General features: G+C 36.4%; 2 pseudogenes; one reads left to right on the top strand and one right to left on the bottom strand.

Moving 5' to 3' along the window:
• The first annotated feature begins 272 nt into the window (after positions 1 to 272).
• LOC109084606 lies at positions 273 to 14,464 on the top strand (annotated as a pseudogene).
• A 4,321-nt stretch (positions 14,465 to 18,785) lies between these two features.
• LOC122145520 lies at positions 18,786 to 21,444 on the bottom strand (annotated as a pseudogene).
• Between the last annotated feature and the right edge of the window lie 1,126 nt (positions 21,445 to 22,570).

The raw sequence follows: 22,570 nt of genomic DNA on the forward strand, positions 1-22,570 counted from the left end.
AATAAAAATAGATTGTTAAAAAAAAAAAGAAAAAATATAATGTAATGCCGAGTAGCCAATAATAATATAGGACTTGACAACTCTGGCTGGACATAGAAAAGTAAAATATATTATAAGACACACAGGTGCACACGCGTGCTTTAAAACTACAGTGGATGACTCGGTCCTGTACACATTAAGTGCACTTTCGTTTTTATCGTCGAGCTGTAAAAAGCAGAAAGTTTTTCCGTTTTGGCGCGTGCTCAAACTTCACCTGTTTCAGCGCAACACCAGACCACAAGAACACAACACAAGAGGTTCGATCAGGACTGCAACAAGGTAGAAGTCTAATGCTAATGTAAAAGTATGAACGTACAAAACGAAAGCGAAACTAAAAAAAAACAATTGCTTTATTTGGAAAAACGAACCAAAATTCTAAATACTGTGATATTTGTCAAAGTGGCCCACTGTGCTTGATTGATCAATTGCTTGATTGAATTATTCATGTATGGATGGATGCATTTATTATTTATTTATTTAGGGGGACGCGTGATTGTGTCTTCGATTTTGAGATTTTCTTTTTATCGAACAATAAATGTTGCTTTGAGTGAGAATGATCGCTGCAACCTGTCTAGCCCTACTGCAAAATCTTTTTGTGTGGTCAGATTTTACTAAGATGTAGCAAGGAGAAAAATAAATAAATAGACATTTGTTGGTTCTGGTTAGCAGAACCTGTTTTTGTCCCAGTCTGCCAGATATTATTGACACGTTTACAGAAGGATATTCGATTGGTCTGCTGGCCATTTTACGCCAATACAAATCTGATAGGCTACTCAAGCTTTCTGCGCTGAAAAGGCATATATAGATTTCAAAAGGCAATGATTCAACACAACTTAATTGCTCCAGTTAACGATGGGTGGTGTTCCTTAAATGAGGGAAAAGGGAGATGTACAATTCATATTTATTATTTTATAATTTCTCTTGCACACCACCAGAGGACGCATATTGTATGTAATTGAATGGACTTATGCTAGATTTATGTAACTTTAATATATATATATATATATTTTTCCCCTGTAAATTTTATATACTTTTTTTATGCACCTTTAAGATTTTAAGGGGGACAAAACACCCATCAAGTTCTGTCCTTTGTGTTTTGGCAGTATAATTACAAGATATGACAAAATTAAGATTCATAAGGAGGTCTTACAGGATTCAGTTGCATTATACGATGAACACCTTAAAGGGCTCAATCAATAATATTTAAAGTGTAAATATCACGGACACTTCATTAAGATTTAGTATTTTTCCTCTAAAGATGGCTCAGTATGACAGACTCTCAGACGCCAGTGCTGACAGCAGTGCCTCGGATCACGGCATGAACGTTTCTGCTGGAGTGATCAGTAAGTATGACTTTCACACTGAATTTGAGCAACATCTGTTTTATATTAGCAGCATAAAGCATCAAATCTCCCTTAGAAAAAACAATCTGATGGCAATAGTAGACCAGAGTGGACCAGAGTCAGGGGAGAACTGAAATAATGCATCAAATGTATTTTTGTTATTATTATTATTATATTATTATTATTATTATTAAACATTGCAATATATTTCAACAAATTGCTGATAACTTACAGGTATGACAACCTACTTGTACAGTATCTGTATTTCTCATTATACAGTCCAATGTGGTGGATACAAATTTATGTTGTAATAGAGAATCATAATCTTGTTTTTATTTGGCATAATGCTACATCATTGGGGGCAGCTGTGGCCTAATGGTTAGAGATTTGGATTTGTAACCAATAGGTTGCAGGTTCGAGTCTCGGTGCTGGCAGGAGTTGTAGGTGGGAGGGAGTGAATGAATGGCGCTCTCTTCCACCCTCAATACCCATGGCTGAAGTGCCCTTGAGCAAGGCACTGAACCCCCAGTTGCTCCCCGGGCGCTGGATATATAGCTTCCCACTGCTCCGGGTGTGTGTTCACTTCTCACTGCTGTGTGTGTGCACTTGGATGGGTTAAAATGCAGAGCACCAATTCCGAGTATGGGTTACCATACTTGGCAAAAGTCACGACTTGCACTTGCACTAATCATTGCCATAGAAACCAATGCAGATATTCCAGAAAATGAAAAAAAGTGTCAAGGGACAAACTGAAAGTTACTATTACACAGTGTGAAAGTCAATTGTTTAGATCAGGAATCACGAATAATCAGATTTGGAGTGACAGTGTGAACAAAGTTATTTGTCTCTTATTGGCCTATAAACTAGGCCCCCAATAAACACACAAAACAAACCACACAAAATCAATGAAATAAATAAGTATTCAGGAAAATATATGTAATAGTATTTTATGTAGATTGCATTTAATAAATTACACATTCTAGAAAATATTTTGTCATTTTGTAAAATGTTTTTATGAATGTTTGGACTGAGTTTTCATTGCATTTACACAGTTTTGACCAGCAGGGGACACCTTTTGGTGTTTTGAGCAATTAAAAAAAAAATCATTTTATGAAGCAGTTGGTTCAGTTTATTCAAAGTTGGGAAAAGCTTTGTTTCTCTTGTATCTAGTGGTTACACTATTTTTGTAGAAATTATTCTAAATCTTGATTATAGAAGTGCTAAAAGAACATGGATACACCATAGAGGAAGAACTTGGCCGAGGGGCTTCAGGAATAGCGTTTCTGGTGAAAGACACAGATGGAGACCCTTATGTGATCAAACAGATGAATTCCAGAGATGTAAGCATGCACCAAATCTTACTCAAGTTTTTCACCATAGAAATGACAATTTTCTTTCCAATAAGAGTGTCGCTTTTAAATGGAAGGGGTTTTTTTTTTTTTTTTTTTTTTTTTTTTTTGCTTTTTTCCTTTTAGGGGGAGGAGCTGGATGCAGTCAGAAAGGAAGTTGAGATCCTGAAAAATCTCAACTTTGGATATATTGTTACTTATGTGAAATCATTTGAAGGTTCTTCTTCTTTTTTATTCTTCTTCTTCTTCTTCTTCTTTGTACACTAATTTCCCTTTGTTTCCAAGTCAAAAATGTGGTGATGTTTTGTTGTGTTTCTTAAATATTAAATAGAACTACTAACCACGATGGAGACTGAAGAAGAATAGCAAAAAATTCTTTATAAATAAATAACATAATAAAAACATCAGTATAGCTGTCAGAAAATGAAAATAATTTAATATATTGAGTTAAATTATTATCTGACTGAATGTTAATTTATTTAGATAATGAAGCGGGACGCATTTTATATTGTGATGGAGTACTGTGAAGGAGGAGATCTTTCAAAAGTCATGGAAAAACATCAAGAAGAACGTTTTTTTTTGAAGAACAACAAGTGAGTTTCTTATGCAGACATACATACATACTGTACATTCCATGCTCTATACTTTAAACAACCCTCACAAAACTTTACAAAATTTTAGATAAAAAAACAAACAAAAAAAAAAGAATGCTAGAATGCTACACACATAAAATACAGAACCCTTGTGTGGACATCACACTCACTATCACACACACACACACACACACACACACACACACACACACACACACACCTTTCTCCATGTGTGCAGATCCTTGACTGGCTTGTTCAGATTTGTCTGGCTCTGCAGTATCTCCATGAGCAGAAAATTCTTCACAGAGATATTAAACCTCAGGTATGCACTGATAAAGCCCAATAAATCATATCACAAAGTCAAATCTGTTAGACTTATGAGATTTCTGTTGTCATTGTAGAATATCTTCCTGACTGAAGATGGTTACATCAATCTAGGAGATTTTGGATGCTCAAAAGCATTGGAAAGGTAAACAAAAAACAGTAATGGGAACTAGTGATGGATCAAAATGCAAATTATTGTCCAAAACCAAAAGTCCTGGACATTTATAGTTTTGAGTTTTACATTATTTTTCCTTTGTAGAGCTGATGAATATGCTAATTCAGTCGTGGGTGCAAAGCTCTATGTCAGCCCAGAAGTTTATCAGAAGAAAATATAATTCCAAAAGGTAAGCTTTTTGACAACTGAGTGTATATAAAATATTATGTTCAGCATCATAAAATGGTTACAATTTCCTTAAGATCTTTTCATGAAGGTTGATTAATTTTAGTTGTCTAAAAATGTAACAGTTACATGCTGTAAACTCTAAAATATTATGGGTGTTTTTTTTTTTGTTGTTGTTTTTTATTTGTATCTAAACAATTAATGTGATAATTAAAAATAGTGTGTATATTTTATTAAGGTTCCATTATTGTGGTTCAGTCTTGTATGGAAACTTTTAAGATAATTAGTTAAAATTATTTAGAGACGCCATTTGTCTGTGATTGTTAGTTCTGGATATGGATAGTGAATACAGAAATTACATGTTGTTTTATGTGTTTTGGGGTGAAGGGAAACATCTGTTAAGCTTTATTGTTCAGTTATATTTGATATTTGAAGTTTTTGTTGCTTTGTTAAACGAGTCATAGTTCTGTTAATGACAGTGCAGCAATAAGATTCTTCCTACTTGTGCTATTTTAGCAACATACAGAAATTTAATTCAACAACATAATTCAAAGCCAAATTCAAACAAGTGTTTTCCATCCACTCAAAATCACACATTTTTGAGGTTTCACTAAAAAATATTAAATACATTGTGTCACAGACTAAACAATACATGATTTATTCAGGTAGATTTTGTTAAAGAAATCAAGTCTTTAAAACTACTCAAAAATATAATGTGTAGTTTTGCAACCATAATTTTTTTAAGTAGATAGCACATATACAGTGTACATATACTTATTGATTTTCAATGTCATGCATCGGCTATTTTAGTGACATATGGTCATTGGGATGGTTGCTTCATGATCTCTGCATGCTTGATGTGTGGGTGAGTATTAATTTATTTAATTTTTTCCAAAAAAGCACCATATCACTGTCACATTTTCAGTCCAGCGATGACGAAAATAATGTCTAAAGGGTCAAATAAAAGAGTCATTACATAACTCAAAACAGGAAATCTAAACAACAAGCAAACTTTAACAAAACAGTGTGCTATGCAAAAAGAGTACAGGACCCTGAACAGAACAAACCGATGAACTAAATACAAAGAGAATACAAAATACAGGACTAGCATGCCTGATGATTGAATCAGTGTCCATGACAACAGATTGTGGCTGGAACATGAAAACGAAACTAAAGAGGGAGTGACAGAACATCCCCCTCTGGGCAGGTGCAGCCTTGTGCTGTTAGTGGCTGAGGTGGTGGTTCCTCAGGTGTATGAAGGACAGGTGAAGGAGGAAGCCACAGTGAAAGAACCAGGGAGCTGAGGATGGGAGGAGAGGCCAGGTGCTACACCTGGATGCAAGTTCATGGTGGAGTTGATGGTGGAGTTGACGGAGGGAGAAGCCATGATGGAGTCTTGGCTGATGTCATCCAGGGAACGACCGATTAGGGGAGAAGCCATTAACAGTGGAGCTCTAGGTACAGAGCTGATGGGACACCGATGGTTCAGGGGACCAAGGTGTAGCTGTAGCGACAAATGTTCAAGGTGGAGCCAGACTGAGGCAGAGCCGCTGTGAATGGGGACTGAAGCAGAGCCAGCTGAAGCAGTAGGGTTGATAGATGGAGCAGAGTGGAATGCTCTTGAGTCTGTGGCACAGGCAGGGTGACGGCTGTCAAAGGTGGAGCCAGGAGGGATGAGGGAGCCTGGTGGAGCCTGGACATCAGCCAAGACTCCATCATGGCTTCTCCCTCCGTCAACTCCACCATCAACTCCACCATGAACTTGCATCCAGGTGTAGCACCTGGGCTCTCCTCCCATCCTCAGCTCCCTGGTTCTTTCCACTGTGGCTTCCTCCTTGGAGCGATGGGACCAGCAGTCGGAGGAGGAGATGGGGGGGATCCACTTGCTTGGCGACCACAAGACCCGAGGCTCATCCACACAGCAAAGCGTCAGGTGATAAGACAATGGGTTGAAGGGAACCAGCGAAGATGGGGCTGAAGGACTGGGTGAATCTGGAGGAGGAGTCTGGAGAGGGAGGCCAGGAATGATTAGTGACATCAACACGGTCTCATCACAGGGTGATGAAACAGGCTTTATGCTGGGCAGGAACAACGGTGATGATGGCACAGGAGACACAGGGTGGAGAGCATTACCTCAGTTTCCCAATCGATCAGCCAGACCGCACTGTCCCCCCTCCACTAAAGGGGGAACGGATGTTGCCAGCTCACACAGTTGGTCATACTCACTGTGGGGCATCGACTTCGGGGGGGCTGGTCAGTGCTCTCCTCCTCTCAAGCTCTGACTCGTTCATCATCTCAGATGAAAGCTCCCTGTCTGCGGTGGGCTCTGTGGTGGGCTTTAAGCCTGCAGTGGCTGCACTAGATGTCATTAATTTAGGGCAGACACACTGCAGACACCTCTTTCTAATGTCCCATCCTCATGTCCTTTGGTCCCTTATTTGCTCCAATACAGAACAATAATTTTATGATCTCATCACTGAATGAAGTCTGATAGGCAAGTTGGCAAAAACAAAGCGTATAGTCTCCAAATGAATGCTCTTCCCTGTATTCCATTTGCATAAGAGCATAACTGTGACAAATACATCATACAAATGCAAATTACAAAAATATTACTTGATGGGTCTGTATTATCTTTATAATCTATAAACTCAGAGCTCTGTGCTTTTTCATCGTACACAGCAAAAACCCCAGTGTTAAATAAACACTCTCATGCCTGGTTTCACAGACAACAAAAATTCTTTTTTTTTTTTTTTTTTTTGTTGACAACAGTATTGTGTAAATGGCCCAAGGGTTTGAGTTGTATTTTGTACATAGGCGTAATTTGCAGGTGGGACGGGTGGGTAATGTCTCCACCACTTGTTTAAAGCTACTGAAAAAATATATGACCATAAAATAAGCAAATCTGACAATGTTCCGTACAAGTTAACTTATACATACGGCATATTTCCTACTTCTAGCTGCCTTTTCAGAGCATCCAGTAAAGGGAATGTATATGGTCGCCATGACTATCATGATTACTTCAAACACTGGTTACTTAACTGTGGAGAAATAAATCGGAAAAGGGATCATGATACTGGATTTGAATATTAAAGTGACTGCATTTCTGTTTTCAATTTTAATCTATAAAAATCAGAAAATCATTCATCTTGGCTGCTTTTTTTGTATGTCTATATTTTGTATTGTCAATAGTAAATATTATGAAAACAATAAATTTTGTAATTTTGTCATCATTATATAGTTTATGTATTATAATTGCAAAAAACAAAAAAACAATTTAACAACTCACATAGTTATCATTCATCACTGCTTAAAAATGTAAGTTGAAAAATAAACTCTTAAAGCATGAAATAAGATACTGAATCAGTAAATTCGATTTTAATGTGGGTATATTATCAGTAAACAAACCATTAAATATTTGTAATCATTCAAAAAATATTGGCCCCTTTCATAATGTTGTTCAGAAATGAAGGCCACAATGCTAATGTTGTCCACACGATGGCGCAACAGGAAAGCAAATACTTCAATATCTGTTCAAAGATTTGAAAATGTTTCATTTCTGTGCATAAATATAAAATGCATATACATGCATTATATTTTCATAAACTTTAATAAAGCCCAATATACTATTTATGCAAAAACTGTAATCTCCTAACAACCATTACTTTTTTCTTATTTCAATAGTATTGAGAACATATTTCCCAAGTTATCACACATAAAGTGAAGAAGGGAAACTATATTAGTTATCTATTTTCATATTGTCAATATAATAGTACTCACATAAGGACTCATAAGCTGTTGTCATAGCCTAGGCTTTTTATTAGAACAGAAAACAGCAAGGGTCCATAGAAAAATACTGTTGTAGGTTTTTGTTTTTTGTTTTTTTCTTTTTTTGCAGCAAGGCAGCTCAAGAATGGTGGACACACAAGTAATGTGGCTCTTTTGCCCCAAGGCCAAGTCAACATCAAAGTTAGTTCACTAACTTTACATTCTAGTTATTTTTATTTTTCTGAGACTAAATTACCAAACCTATCTCCTCCTTGGGCTTTAAAGCCACAAGCCCCAAACTTGGCAGAGAACTGCGGCAAGGGGTGTAGTTTGTTGCTATATCTTTTCAGACTGATCAGACTTACATTTTATTTTTTATTAATTATTAAACTCAAAAATTTCCCATAGACTTCCATTGTCTGAAAAAAATTGCACCTCTACAGGAGCAATTCCCGGGACTGAGGGAGGAGTCTGCCTAAGTTTCACTTTTAAATCGGTTGAAAATACAGATAGATATATACAAATCATTCAAACTGACAAGCTAAACCAACATATCTGATTATTACAGGGGTCAGGGCTCATTAATAATTGATGTCTGGCCAGAGAACAGAGAGAAAGACGAGAGAGAAATCACCGCTCCGATCAGCGCGTGCAGTCTCACAGCGAGCTCACAACAAACAAATTTATTCTTGTTTAAGACCTTTTGAAAATAAAATATTACAGCGATTGCACACAATTCACCCATTAGAATACACCAAGAGCTAAATTTAGATGTTTGTGAGCTGTAGACATGTGAAAATAAAAGATTTGCGGCAGTCTATCTGACAGCGTGATCTTCAACACTCACTGGCATGCGGAAAAAGGTCTACATACTGAAACTACAGCCTTTTACATTAAACCACTTCCGCGAATCAACACAAAACAATTAGAAGAACATATTATACGGATGAAAATGAGTGTTTATGAGTGCTTGTGAGATTTTCTTTGTCTAAGGGCTGAATCACATCGATTGCTCTGCGCTCCAGAATACGGTGATGTCTGGCACGTTTCATTCACACTGACAAGCTAAAACAACACATGTTATTATTACCATGTCAGATCTCATTAATAATTGATGTCTGGCCAGAAATCAGTATGAAAGACCGCTGCATCAGCGAGTGCAGTCTCACAATGAGCTCACAATAAAAGCATTTTTATAGTTTTTTAAGAGCTTTTAAAAATAATATATTACAGCGACTGCACGCAATCCACCCATTAGAACACAACAAGAGCTAAATTCATGTATTTCTGTGCTGTTTACGTCTGAACATGAAAGACTATTTGACAGCGTGAGGCGGCCGTTTTCTAAACACTGGAAGGGGAAAAAAAGTCTACACACAGAAACTACAGCCGTTTTACATTAAACCACTCCAGCGAATCAGTACAAAACAACAAGAAGAATATATTATAGAGATTAAAATGAGTGCTTGTGAGATATTTTTGTCTAAGGGCAGAATAACACATTGCATCGATCTCTCGAGTTACAGAGGACGCTGATTCTGGCTTTTCGGCGCAAGAACGGACAAATCACATACAATTATTTCACAATACATAATAGCTTGGCGAATATAAACTCAAAAAACCAGCCACGTGAACATAAACTGTAGAGAAATAAATCTGAAGTGGATCATGATACTGGATATGAATATTAAAGTGACTGCATTTACCAGCTGATTTCGGTCTTCAATTTTAATCTATAAAAAAACAGAAAATCATTCATCTTGGCTGCTTTTTTGTATGTCCTTATGTATTCATGTATTTATTTATTTATTTATTTATTTTTTGCTCTAACTAGAATGAATTTATATCTAATTAAATCTATGACATGTTATTGTACATTGACTTGTCCATTTATGCATCTAAACACCTAAAAACCTAAAACTTGCTCTTTTATACTATTGTTTATAGTAAATATTATGAAAACAATAACTGTTGTAATTTTGTCATCATTATATAGTTTATGTCTTATAATTGCAAAAAAAACAATTTAGCAACTCAGATAGTTATCATTCATCACTGCTTAAAAATGTAAGTTGAAAAATATACTCTTAAAGCATGAAATAAGATACAGAATCAGTAAATTCGATTTTAATGTTGGTATATTATCAATGAACTAATCATTATATATTTGTAATCATTCAAAAAATATTGGCCCCTTTCATAATGTTGTTCAGAAATGAAGGCCACAATGCTAATGTTGTCCACTCGATGGCGCCACAGGATAGCAAATACTTCAAGATCCGTTTGAAGATTTGAAAATGTTTCATTTATGTGCATAAATATAAAATGCATATACATGCATTCTATTTTCATAAACTTTAATAAAGCCCAATATAGTATTTATGCAAAAACTGTAATCTCCTAAATACCATTACTTTTTTCCTTATTTTAATAGTATTAACAACATATTCTAAAGTTATCACACATAAAGTGAAGAAGGGACACTATATTAGTTATCTATTTTCATATTGTGCATATAATAGTACTCACATAAGAACTCATAATTTACTTGAAAAGAGACACGTCCATTGTGTAACAGCATCATCTACACAAACCATTCTGCTTGGACCCCGAATGATCACCTTGACTTAAACCTCATTGTTTCATTTACCTCCTGTGTCATTGCCCACAACGCTTCAGTGAGAGGACTGTGAAATAGCAAACAGGGAGAAAAAGGCATGACTTATTTCGCATCCAGCTAGCCAACTCTGTCGAAGCTGTTGTCATAGCCTAGCCTTTTTATTAGAACAGAAAACAGCAAGGGTCCATAGAAAAATACTGTTGTAGGTTTTTTTCCCACCAAGGCAGCTCAAGAAGGTTGGACACACAAGTAATGTGGCTCTTTTGGCCCAAGGCCAAGCCAACATCAAAGTTCGAACCTCGAACTTTACCTTCTAGTTATTTTTGAGAGGGCACAAGTGAAGGTGGTGGGGATATTGGGGTCTCTTCATGTTTGTCATGTGACACACAACAGCCGGTATAGCACTGTAAACTGGGTTTTGTTTTGAGGCTAACATTTTAATTAATTTTTCCTTTTTGTTTGAAATTTTCCCAAACGTGTTAACTATATTATGAAATATCTTGATTCTCAAATATGTGTAAGTAAATGCATTTTGCACCTTTATAGATCATGTTAGGTGCTCTATAACTGTGATGGACATAGTAGCCTAAAGTTAGTGTAATCTATTAAATATATGCATAAAACCAGTCTTTTTACTTAAGTACCAGATATGGGTGTCATGCCATAAAAAAAAAAATACGACTGACTTTATATTTAACATGAATTAAATAAAAACATTGCAAGTTACTAATTTTAACACTTTCATTGTACAGAAAGACAGCAAAGAACATTTAGCATACATTATCATTAACATTTTCACTGACTTTAGTCTAGCTAGAGTTCAAGCACTCTCAAGAACTCCCATTATAATCACTGAAGCTGTTTACACTGTGAAATTAATATCTTACTTACATTCCTACGCACATCTGCACTTTGTTGTTTATGATGAGAGATTTTGCAGAATTCAGTCAGCGAGAACACACAGTGAACAAAACACAGGCATTTTAGCGATGACTCATCAGAATGCCTCTGATTGGTCATTGCATTCATAAGCTCAACAGAATCGTATGTGATTGGTTATAAAGCGAAGCACTGTGAAAACACGTCTGGCTCAGCGCCAGTCAAAGCATAGATGCATATTTGAATTTAGCTGTTAGTGATGTGCCACACAGAATCAAATATAACAAATATTAATTGCCCTTTTTTTGTCTTTTGGAAGCTGCATTCAAAATACACTTGGCTCAGAAATCTGAGGGGGCGCATGCCCAGGTTTGAATGGGCATGACGCCTCTGTTCCTGTGTTTGTTCCTTTCTTGGTCAGATCTCGTTACTGTTACAGTGATTGTTCTGTGTATCATGTATCACTGGTTGCAATCATATCCAGCTCTTTTTTTTTTCTTTCTTTCACTACACTAACCAGATTCTTATTTTTTTTTTTTTTTTTTTTTTTTTATTTCCTCCACAGGCAGATGTCATGCAGCGTCACATAATTCATGCAGTCAGCATGACAGGAAACCCGCCTCATATCTCAGAGAGATACTCAGTAGAACTGAGAGAATTAATCAGACAAATGCTCAGCCGTGACCCTAAAGACAGGCCTTCAGCTGAAGAGATTCTAGCAACCATTCCTGGAAGATGCAGTGAACAGAAACAGCAGAACTCCCCAGGCACTGCTACAGAGTTTCATTAAGTCTGTCAAGAGCTTTGATAAAGCCTACAACCAGCACTATAAAGACCTTGAGGCCTTAGTTAGTGAGTGGGGAAGAATAACAGATTCGATGGAGTCTGCACATTACAGCGCCACAGCCGGCAGTCTGTCAGGTTCAGTGATTGGAGCAGCTGGAGGAATCACTGCATTAGTTGGTTTAATTTTGGCACCGTTCACTCTCGGTGCATCACTGATTGTTACTGGTGTCGGTGTTGGAGTTGGAGTTGCAGGTGGAGTAACAGGTGCTGCATCCACCATTACTAATACTGTACAACAAAAATCATTCAGAGAGAGCCTTGAAAAAATTCAACAAAAGTATAAAACTGTAAGCGAACAAATTCTCACACCGCTGAATACACTGAGAAAGGTACTGAGAAAAATCACGAAGTTCAGTTTTTTTTTTGGCACCACAACTTTTGACAATGTACAAATATCATGCAATTTAGACAAAAGAAATATGTTGTGTGCCACACAACTCATGAATTTAGGTCTGTTGGCCAATGTAAGCAGAATTGCTACTCAGACTGCAAGAGTAGGACGAGTAGTAGCAGAGGCAGTCTCAGGTGTGTTGAGTGGACTACTAGTCATACTTGATGTCGCCTTCATAGTGATGGATTCTGTAGACATTCACCAGATGAGACAGGGAAAAGTAGATGATCCAGAAAAGGTCAGATCCAGTGTTCTTAAATCCATTGCAGAGATGAGGAGAACACATAATGAGCTTTCCAATGTCCAGAAGGAAATTCAGAAAACAAGAGAGGAACTAAAAGACTATATAGAATTGGCCAATGATGTCAGGGAAATAGACAATGATTTAAATAGTTTAAACATATAGGTATGATTTCAGTCCGAGAATCAGGAAAGGTCATATATTGCTCTGAAACAAGAATTCATTTGTGTAGCATGAGGTTGAGTTTTTGTGATTATATCAAGTTAGAGGAACACTCCAGTATTTAATTTTCCAACTTCCCTGGAGTTAAACAGTTGAGTTTTACCATTTTCGAAGAATTCAGATCATTAAATCTGATTAGACCGTTAGCATCTCGCTCAAAAATAAGGGTCTAATCAGATCCAATGATTTATGCTAAACTGCAGCTAAAAAGTGCTGCCGCCAGACCTGGAGATCAGCTGAATGGATTCGAAAACGGTAAAACTCAACTGTTTAACTCTAGGGGAGTTGGAAAAGGAGCCTATTTTCAAACATAGTGGAGTGTCTTTTAAGTCACCTTTTGTTTATTTTGCGCTTTTTACAATAGAAATTTTACAAAACAAATCAGGTTTACAGTGATAAATGGAAAAGTCTGAAAAAAAAGTCATCGTTCCTCCATTATATACAAGTGTTTTATAATTGTTTCAGTGGTTACTCATTCACTCTCTAGTTTGTTGCTATGGTTAATCATTGATTATAAAATTCTGTTCACCTTGTTTTTATATCCCTCTGTTTCAGTTTAAGGTGGTTGATTCTCATTATCATCAGTGTTGAATATGCATTACTGTTATCCAGGGATGTGCCGAACGAGGCTTCTGAAGCAATGAGGCTTTTACAGCAAACTGCATTGGTGCTTCAAAGTAGAGACCTGCATGGGACGGATTTTTCAAAAGTGTGTAGTAGAAGAGAAGGCAAACTTTGGGGCAAACTAATACGTATGTCATACTGTTGTGTCTTTAACAGGCCACTCATGTTCAAGTCATGCTGGGTAGACATGACTTATGTAGAAAAGTTAAATTGCTCTCTTGTTCCGACCAAAGTAACTTGAACACATCTGATGTCGTAATTACGACTTGTCAACTCGTAAATACAAACTTCCCAGGAGGACTTGAATGCACCATTAACCGATCGGTCATGCACATCCACATTTTTGTAGTTTTTTAAACACTTTTTATTTGTGTTTTTAGTTGTGAACTGAATCCAAAGTGCAATGGATTGTGGGTTATCTCCACACTTCCAAAATCTTCCTGAAATAATAGATCATCTGGGGACTTCTGGTATACTCTTTTAAACATGCTATGCTTTGGGAAAAACTTACAATATTTAAAATATTTAATTGTTGTTTTATAATAGTTGTTTTTGTTGCTTATGTGCAATGGATGAATAACAATTTATGTACCGTGAATCATTTTATTCTACCGCATTCTGCACAAGAGTCTTGACCCACCCACCATCACCCATCAAGTCTTGTGCCGCACCACACTCTGTTGCATCAGGTCCCGTGGGAGTGCAGGTCTCTACTTCGAAGCTTTTGACACTTTTGTGCTCTACTTCGTCATTTTAATGTTTATTTGTATATTTAATAAGCATATATGTCATTAGCAAGATGGCGGCGCATATGTGTGCAGCAATAGACTTTCCAAATTTCACTGTGTTTTGCAAAATTCAATGACAATAAAGACTTTCTGTTCTTTATTTTTACTCGTATCAAACTTTTTGAGGAAGCACTTTTATTCTTTTTGGGAACAGTGGTTGAGCCCTCAAGACGTTTAGACAACGTAATTGTTCACACGTAATTGTTTTTACTAGTAGTCCTTTAATTAACAGCAATACACCATTTTTGAAACTACATACATATAGGTATGACCAATTTAATTATAACATTGTACTAAATGAATATGGGACAGCGTAATCAAAGCACTTTGTGTTTGAGCCTGGCATGACGTAGTGAGGTAACAAAGCTTCATTTTGGTCACATGACAGCCTCATTTCAAGCAATGCTCTGGAACACTATTTTGAAGCACTAGCGTGTCGAAAACCCGAGACATGTGTCGACACTGGGTGTCGATCTACCTGTTCTCTAGTGTTATCTCCCATACTGAGTGTCTCGGTTGAGATGTTAAACGAATCGCGATGGAATTGGGGAAGTAGTGTATCACTGAGGGGAGAAAACTATGTTGTTGTTGACTCTGCTGACTCTGCATAATGCATATTAAAGTAGTGTTTATAAGCGCAGTGCTGCTTTGTTTACAGCGCTTACCAATGAAATAGGATGTCCGGTTCGTGAACGAAACATTCTTTTGAACCAGTTCAGCAAACCAGACTGATTAGTACAAAACAGTTCGCATCTCGAGTTGGCACTGATCCACATTTTTCTAAAGTTTCTCACTTTCAGACATGCCTGACAGTCCCTACGACTAAAAAATAAATCAATAGGCCTACCCCGGAGTATATGTAACTCCAAAAGCACTGAAACATGCTGTGCAGACTTGGGAGAACCGATGAGCCCGAGCAGCTGATATACTGAGCATGCATGGACTCTTGAATGAACGGTACTGCTACACCGGTTCTCGAGTCAACAGTTCTCGAATCACCAGTACAATGAACTGAGAACCATTTCTTTCAGACACGTTCAACACATGAGAACCAATGAGCTTTGAGATACTGAGCATGCGTGAAGCTAGCACTGTCTAGCTGTTTATTTCAGAAAACTGATGCTGTACTGATATTAATTTATGAGCGTGAGTGAACCGAGGTCTTGAACAAGGGGGCGAATTTGACGAAATTAAGTTGATTTAATAACAGACAAAACTTACTGGAAAATGCAAATGCAAGAATTTAACATGATGCACATGCAACTGTTCAGTCAAAACATGTAAATGAATTTTATTATTTACTAATGTGTATGCATGTTATATTTTGAGCTTTATGAGCTGGATTTCTGTAAGGATATCTGTAAAAAGTTGATGAAGACTTCACTTTCTTAATTTTCATATCTTTAAGACATCTGCGTTTGCACATCGGTGCCAGTATTGGGTGCTTTTGCAAAACGTAAATGCAAGAAACTTATCCAAGATGATGACGACGTTATTGGTATTTATCTTAAATTATGATTACAAATTAATTTATTTTAATGTTTGAATGTATTTTTATTTGCCAAAATGATGGAATTGACGTCATTATGTATTTCATTGTACACATGGGGTCCTTTTTTATCCCTGTGTTCACCAAACCCATCTCGAGTGTTGGCTGCTAAAATGCTTTTATTTAGTTTCATCTGACCATAAAACACAGTCCCGTTTCAGTCTGACAACTGAGTATGCTGAAGACTGTTTTTGGAAAAGAGCAGAGGATTTTTCTTTGAGACTCTTCCAACCAAATCGTGGTGATGTAAGTCCTGTTTAATTGATTAATTGATTGATTGATTGATTGATTGATTGATTGGTTTGTTTGTTTGTTTATTCATTCATTCATTATAAGGATTTTTGACCCCGAGACTCAATATATATTATATTATTCTATATTATATATTAGAAATAGGTTTGTTAAGCTAATGAAGAGTTTAGTGTTATGCCTCCTGATTTGTTATTTTAGTTTTTTTTTACATGTGTGAGAACATCTGCCATTCTCACGCTGGTTTTACCGATGTGGTTTTATACATAGGAGATAAAAAATAAAATAAAAATAAAAATAAAGAAGTAAAGAGTAACATCTTTAAACAGGCCTGTATACTTTTGTGATTGGGAAATATACAGTTAGTTTCTCTTACGTGGCATGATTTGCTAGAAAAAACACAGACAAACTTCCTATTGAAATGTTGTGCAATGTGTGACCCCCTTGATGCCAATCCATTGTGTAATGTGCACACAACAGCGCTTAGTGGTACACTGGACAGTCATGTTGTGTGAGAAAAAACAGTGATCCAATGACTTTGAAAGCCAGGTAGTGAGTCCCTGGCATTAGTTTCTTCTTTTATTTCAGTTTATTTCATCAAAGGCTGCGGGCTGGACGTCAGTTGTAGGGGAAATTGCTGTGTTGTAATATGAAACGTCTCAGTCTGTGAATTAAAATAACTGTATTGCAAAATACAAACAATAAACATGGTTTTGACATGTAGCAGGGCAAGTGTCTGATCACTCAAAACTTTTTCAGTCAAAATCTAACCTAGTGGTCACCAACCTTTTTAAGTCTAAGATCCCTGACCTCTGCCTTTATGAAAGAGACAGTATCTACCGGTAACACTTTCTATGAAGCCTGTATTTATATTACATTATAAGGGTATTCTTAAGGAATTATAATGAATGCATAATGTATATAATATATATTATATAAACTTATATGTTGTACCATCTTTTGTATCAAATAATCATAACAATTATAATACATTATAATACTTATTTGTGGATATAACTTTTATGAGTATGGCTATTAATAACATAAATGAACATGTTAAATCCACTTAAGTTATAATGAATTATAAGTCTCATATCTTGACATTATTTATTTAAGATCTGCACAGTATCTTACTGATATTACAATAAATAGTTTAGAGCAAATGTGCCATAATACACTTTCATCTGATCGAATGTCTGATGTTATGGCTGTTTGAGGAAAAGTTTTTTTTATATATATATTATTATTTTTATTATTACTGTTATTGTTGTTATAAGGCAGTCTTTGTCTGCTTTGACTAAAGTAACAAGTTAATAATGGCAAGATATGAGACTTATAATGCATTATGGAAAATATAATACATTGTAACTTAAGTGGATGCATTGTTCATTGTGTGTCAGAAATCATCATACTCTTAAAAGCTATCACCACAAATAAGTCAAAATTATAATGCATTAAAACTGTTGTTATGATTACTCGTGAGATGATACAACATAGTATCAGGTTTTTTATGATACATTATGCATTAATTATAATGCCTTAAGAATACTCTTATAATGTACTATAAATACGGGCTTCATAGAAAGTGTTACCGATCTAACTATTGAAGAATTGATCAAAAAAGAGAGCCCAGACTTACTTCCAATTTGAGGCTTTTTATTTAGTATTTTAATTAGTGATCACTGATCATGATTTTTCATGGCCAATTCAGATTCCTTTTTTAAAGCAAATTTATTTGTTTATTTGCTCTTATAACATGCAAACTAAAAATATCTGTACCAATTTGAAATTGCAGAAAACCTCAGCATTTTAATCACGATTTAAACAAAGATGCTATGCATGTAGTATTAGCAGTTCTTTCTGATTTGAATTAGATTGTATTATGTCAATAATTAAAGCAAAAACAGAACAGTATCTTTGTGAAATTATGCTTTGTTATTAAATTTTTCATAATACCATAATACCAGGAGCTGCTAGAAAAACAGATTTCCAAGATGTATGATTCAACATTTTATTTGGAGAAGAATTCCTCCACTGCTACAAGTATGTCTAGCACATGGAGCACACATTAGGATTCAAGCACCTTCAACCCATGAGCTGTTGTTTGTCTATAGGAAAGGTTACTACAGTATTAATGTGCAGGCAATCTGTGATGCTCAACTGTTTTACTCGCTGACCAGGATTAACCTATGACTCAAGAATTTTGGTGAGTTTCAACTACATGTGACGACCCCGGGCTGGACGCCACTTCGTCCACAGTGAAAGCCGAAACAGCAATACTACAACGAGAATAAAAGGTATGCCTTTGTTATGCAAATCTTCCCACATACTGACATAGAGATGTGAGGGCGTGTTAGAATGAGTTGTTTCAGAGGGACGTGTACGAGTCTCAACTTTTATAAAGAATATCTCTTTGGATTTGAGACTTTAGTCTTTGCAACTTCACAGATTTTCTTTATTCACCAAGAGCTTGTAACACGCCAAAGAGAAAGGAAAATTTTAAATCGCATCATATGTCCCCTTTAATAAATCACAAATGATCTTAAAACAGCTGAACTGTTTCCGTTTCCCTAATGCTTCCTAATTTATATAATTACCATATAAAAGTCAATGTCCACATTTTCTATGTCTGAGAATGACAAACACAAAGAAAAAAAAAAAAAACTTTAGTGAGCCTGAAATCGAGGTCCTTCTGGCTGAGGTAGAGGTTCATGCCGGATGCTTTTTGGGAGCTTTTTCCAGTGGGATTTCACACAGAAAAAAAAGTGCGGGGGACCATTTTAAGGTTTATTAAAAGTGAGGGGGACATGTCACCTGCGTATTCTAGACCCATGAACAAACATTTCTTGTGACCCAGGATTTGAAAACCTGTGGTATAGAGTCCCTAAGGACACATGGTGATGGAAAAAATAAAAAAATAAACATGGCGTGGGAAGATTTTTTTTTTTTTTTTTTTTTTACGCTTTTGCGTTCTCTTGCAAAAAGTTGTCCATTCACCTAAAACACTTTCCCCTGAGAAACATTGTGTCAGCATGCAAAACTTAATTCTTTGTGAGCATTCTTTTGAGACTGAACACAAACCTTTTCAGGGGTGAAAGCAAATATATTGTGAGTGTAAAACTCAAAGTTTTTCAGGGTAATGCTAAACTTTTGTGACTTATCGAAATGCAAAATTTGTCAGGGGAACGCAATACTTTTTTCATTGTATATTAAAACTTTATTTAACAAGTGTTTAAGATAAGCAGCATAGAGACACAGAGAAAGACAAGCAGACATACAATCTGAGAAAACAAACAAAAAAAACCTGAAAGATTTCAACTAATTGCAAATGATTTAGGTAAAATGTAGAAGAGTTCAACCAAATGATTAAACAATCTCCATTTGTGGTTGAGACATTTTCCATGAAACCATCCAGTACCCCAAAAAATTAAATAATAATTTTACAATAAAATTACAGTACATGACATAACAGGAGATTAAAATGTTATCAAGCTTGCCTAGTTATAAACACTGAAAATGGGGATAAACGTTAACGTGATAGTATAGTTAAATGAACATTATTATCTTCAGATCTACAGAGAGTCTCCTGAATTTATTTTTCAATGGAAGTTTTCTTCATTGTCATTGATTAATCAGTTGTCCTGTCTGCATTTTTTCATTGCCCACTAAAAAAAAATATCTAGTTTTTGCCAGACCTGCCTGAAGATAACTCAGAGTGTCTTTATTTGCTTCCTCTTCTACAGCTTTTTTCCTCATTTCCTCCAGCTCTCGCACCCATTCTTCTTTCCCAGCCTCCTTTACTCTGGGGATGAAGAAGTCGAGATGCTGAAGAGTGAGGGCAGAGTCTGGTTTTAATGCGATCTGAGACAGATTCTTGATAGTCCTGTAAGCATTGAACAGAAGAATTGACTTTTGGTCCTCAATATCCTGCAGATCTCGGTCAAGTCTATCCTTTATAACTGAAAACTTCCTGGACTCTTCTTCAGCTTTTTCATATTCTTTTATCAAGTTGTCAAATTCTATCTTTATGGTGGAGTTTTTGATGATGTATTTCTTGTTTTCTTTGACGTGTTTGCTTTGATGACACTTCCCTGTGCACACGGTGCAGTAGCCATTTTTAATGATTTCACATTTGCTGGGATCAGAAGCCCACCAGCAGCCAAACTCATGACAGTTTTCCTCACAGACGGTGCAGGTCGTGGCCTTCCTGTTCTTCCATGATGCGCTCTCAATGGGCACCTTCAGTTTCACAGTCTTTTTGAAGTTAATGGTAAAGTTTGTACACTCCTCAATCTTTTCCTTGTTTTGCACCATTGCCTCCTGAATCTGAAGTTTTTTCTGCCATTTTTTTGCTCCATCTCTTGAATTCGCAGCTGTAAGTTGCAGATGGATGCTTCAAACTGAATTCGCTGCATCAGGACATCTGAAGTCAACTCTAAACTTCTTCTGTTCTTTTCATGCAGAGACTGAAAAATTTTCTTCATCTCTTCCACACTGTCTTCCCAGGCATCTCTTTGAGCACGAAGATAGCGTCTCTCATTTTGACGTGCATCTGCCTGCCGGTTGTTGAATAAGAAATGAACAGGTTGGCCGCTTTTGTCTCGTCTGCAGGGGATTTTAGCTTTATTAATGGCGCCAAGGACATTTTTGGGTGGCAGACCATCAGAGTGTGTGATTAAAAACACAATGTTGTTCACAATGTCTTTACCAAACAAAGACAGAACTGAACTGAAAATGTAATGCTGTCTGTCTGAGAGACGATTCTTCGATGCTTGAATCACAAAACACACGGCGTCGACTTCACGAACTCCATCATTGCTTTGAAACAGAGTGGCTAAATTCTCAGCAAATTCCAAATCTTTGTCCAGTCCTCTAGTGTCCCCGTAGCCTGGAGTATCAATGATGGTGAGTGATATGGGACTCTTTACACGAAAGACCTCATACATGGTGATTTCAGAGGTTTGTGATTCTGACTGATCTCTGGCTTCTTCTTCTGTTATTTCATACCATATTTCATTCTCAAACTTCACTTTGAGTAAGTAGTTGACCATGCTGTTGATGAGAGTCGTCTTACCAGCACCAGTTTCTCCCACCAGCAGAACAATTTTGTTTGGTTTGCTACTGTCTTTCATCCCATAAGTCCATTTTCTGACTTTTCCATTATCATCAAGCACTTTTTTCACTGTATATAGACGGTATCGTTTTGGAGAACCTTCATGAATCAGAGTTGGTTTATGTGGTGGAAGAATCGGCTGTCTGTAAAATAATGATGGAAGCAAATGTCAGACATTTGTGTAGAATGAAAACCATCATTAAACCCATTAAAAATGCAGACATTTTGTGTTATATTCATAAAAAATAAAAAAAAAATATATTTTTCTACAAATACAGTTGGCGTTTTAAAACATATTCATATTTACCTTAAGTGCAGCATCCAATTGCACAAGGTTGAACTCCTTTGAAACTAACTTGTTGATTTAATAATGTGGCGCACATACTGTATGTGAGATGCTGAAAAATGAATGAGACATGGTGCAACAACAAATATGTTTTTCTATCCCATGTCTAGATAGAAAAACTGTTTAAAAGCAGTGCAATGGAATGCAAAAACGCATTCTGTTTGAACTTGCCATTCACGGTTCACTTTTTAATTTTTATTTATTTTCTTTTATTATTATTTATTTTCTTTTTATTTTTTGCAGTTAAAACCACAATATGCTGGTCAGTGGTTTGAAAACCCGCAAGGAGACGTCTTTTTTGAAACTTGTGAGGGATTCAGCTGTCCAAAAAGGAGTTAGGCAGGTTGTTCCACCAGTGAGGAACAGTGAAGAAAAAAAATTATTTGAGAGTGATTTTGTGCATCTCTGCGATGGGACCCATGAGTCGGGCGATGATTTACAGACTGCATGCTTCTGGAGGGGGTGTAGATGCGAGCATTGCAATAGTCTAGCTGCAATGATCTAGAAGAGCATTGCAATAGTCTAATGGACGAAAAGTTGTGCTGCATGTTCAGTTAGGAAAAGTTGTGTTGCATGTTCAGTTAGATAAGGCCTAATTTTCTAATGTTGTGTAGCGCAAACCTACATGACGTGTTGTTTTTGAAATATGACCTTTAAAGGTCAGCTGATCAACAATCACTCCAAAATTCCTGGCCGAACATGATGGTATTATTGTTGATGAATCTAGCTGGATAGTAAGCTGGTGCTGTACTGATGGGGAGGCTGGGAAGATGAGAAGCTCAGTCTTTGCAAGGTAATCTACAGTTGGTGTTCTTTTCATCCATGTAGAGACGTTCTTCAGGCAGTCTGAGATTTGTGCAGGTACAGTTGGATCATCTGGTTTAAATAAGAGGTAGAGCTACATGTCATCCACATAGCAATGGTAGAAAAAAAAAAAAAAAAAACCTTG

Source organism: Cyprinus carpio, chromosome A7 (genome assembly GCF_018340385.1).
Source record: "Cyprinus carpio isolate SPL01 chromosome A7, ASM1834038v1, whole genome shotgun sequence".
NCBI classification, from domain to species: domain Eukaryota; kingdom Metazoa; phylum Chordata; class Actinopteri; order Cypriniformes; family Cyprinidae; genus Cyprinus; species Cyprinus carpio.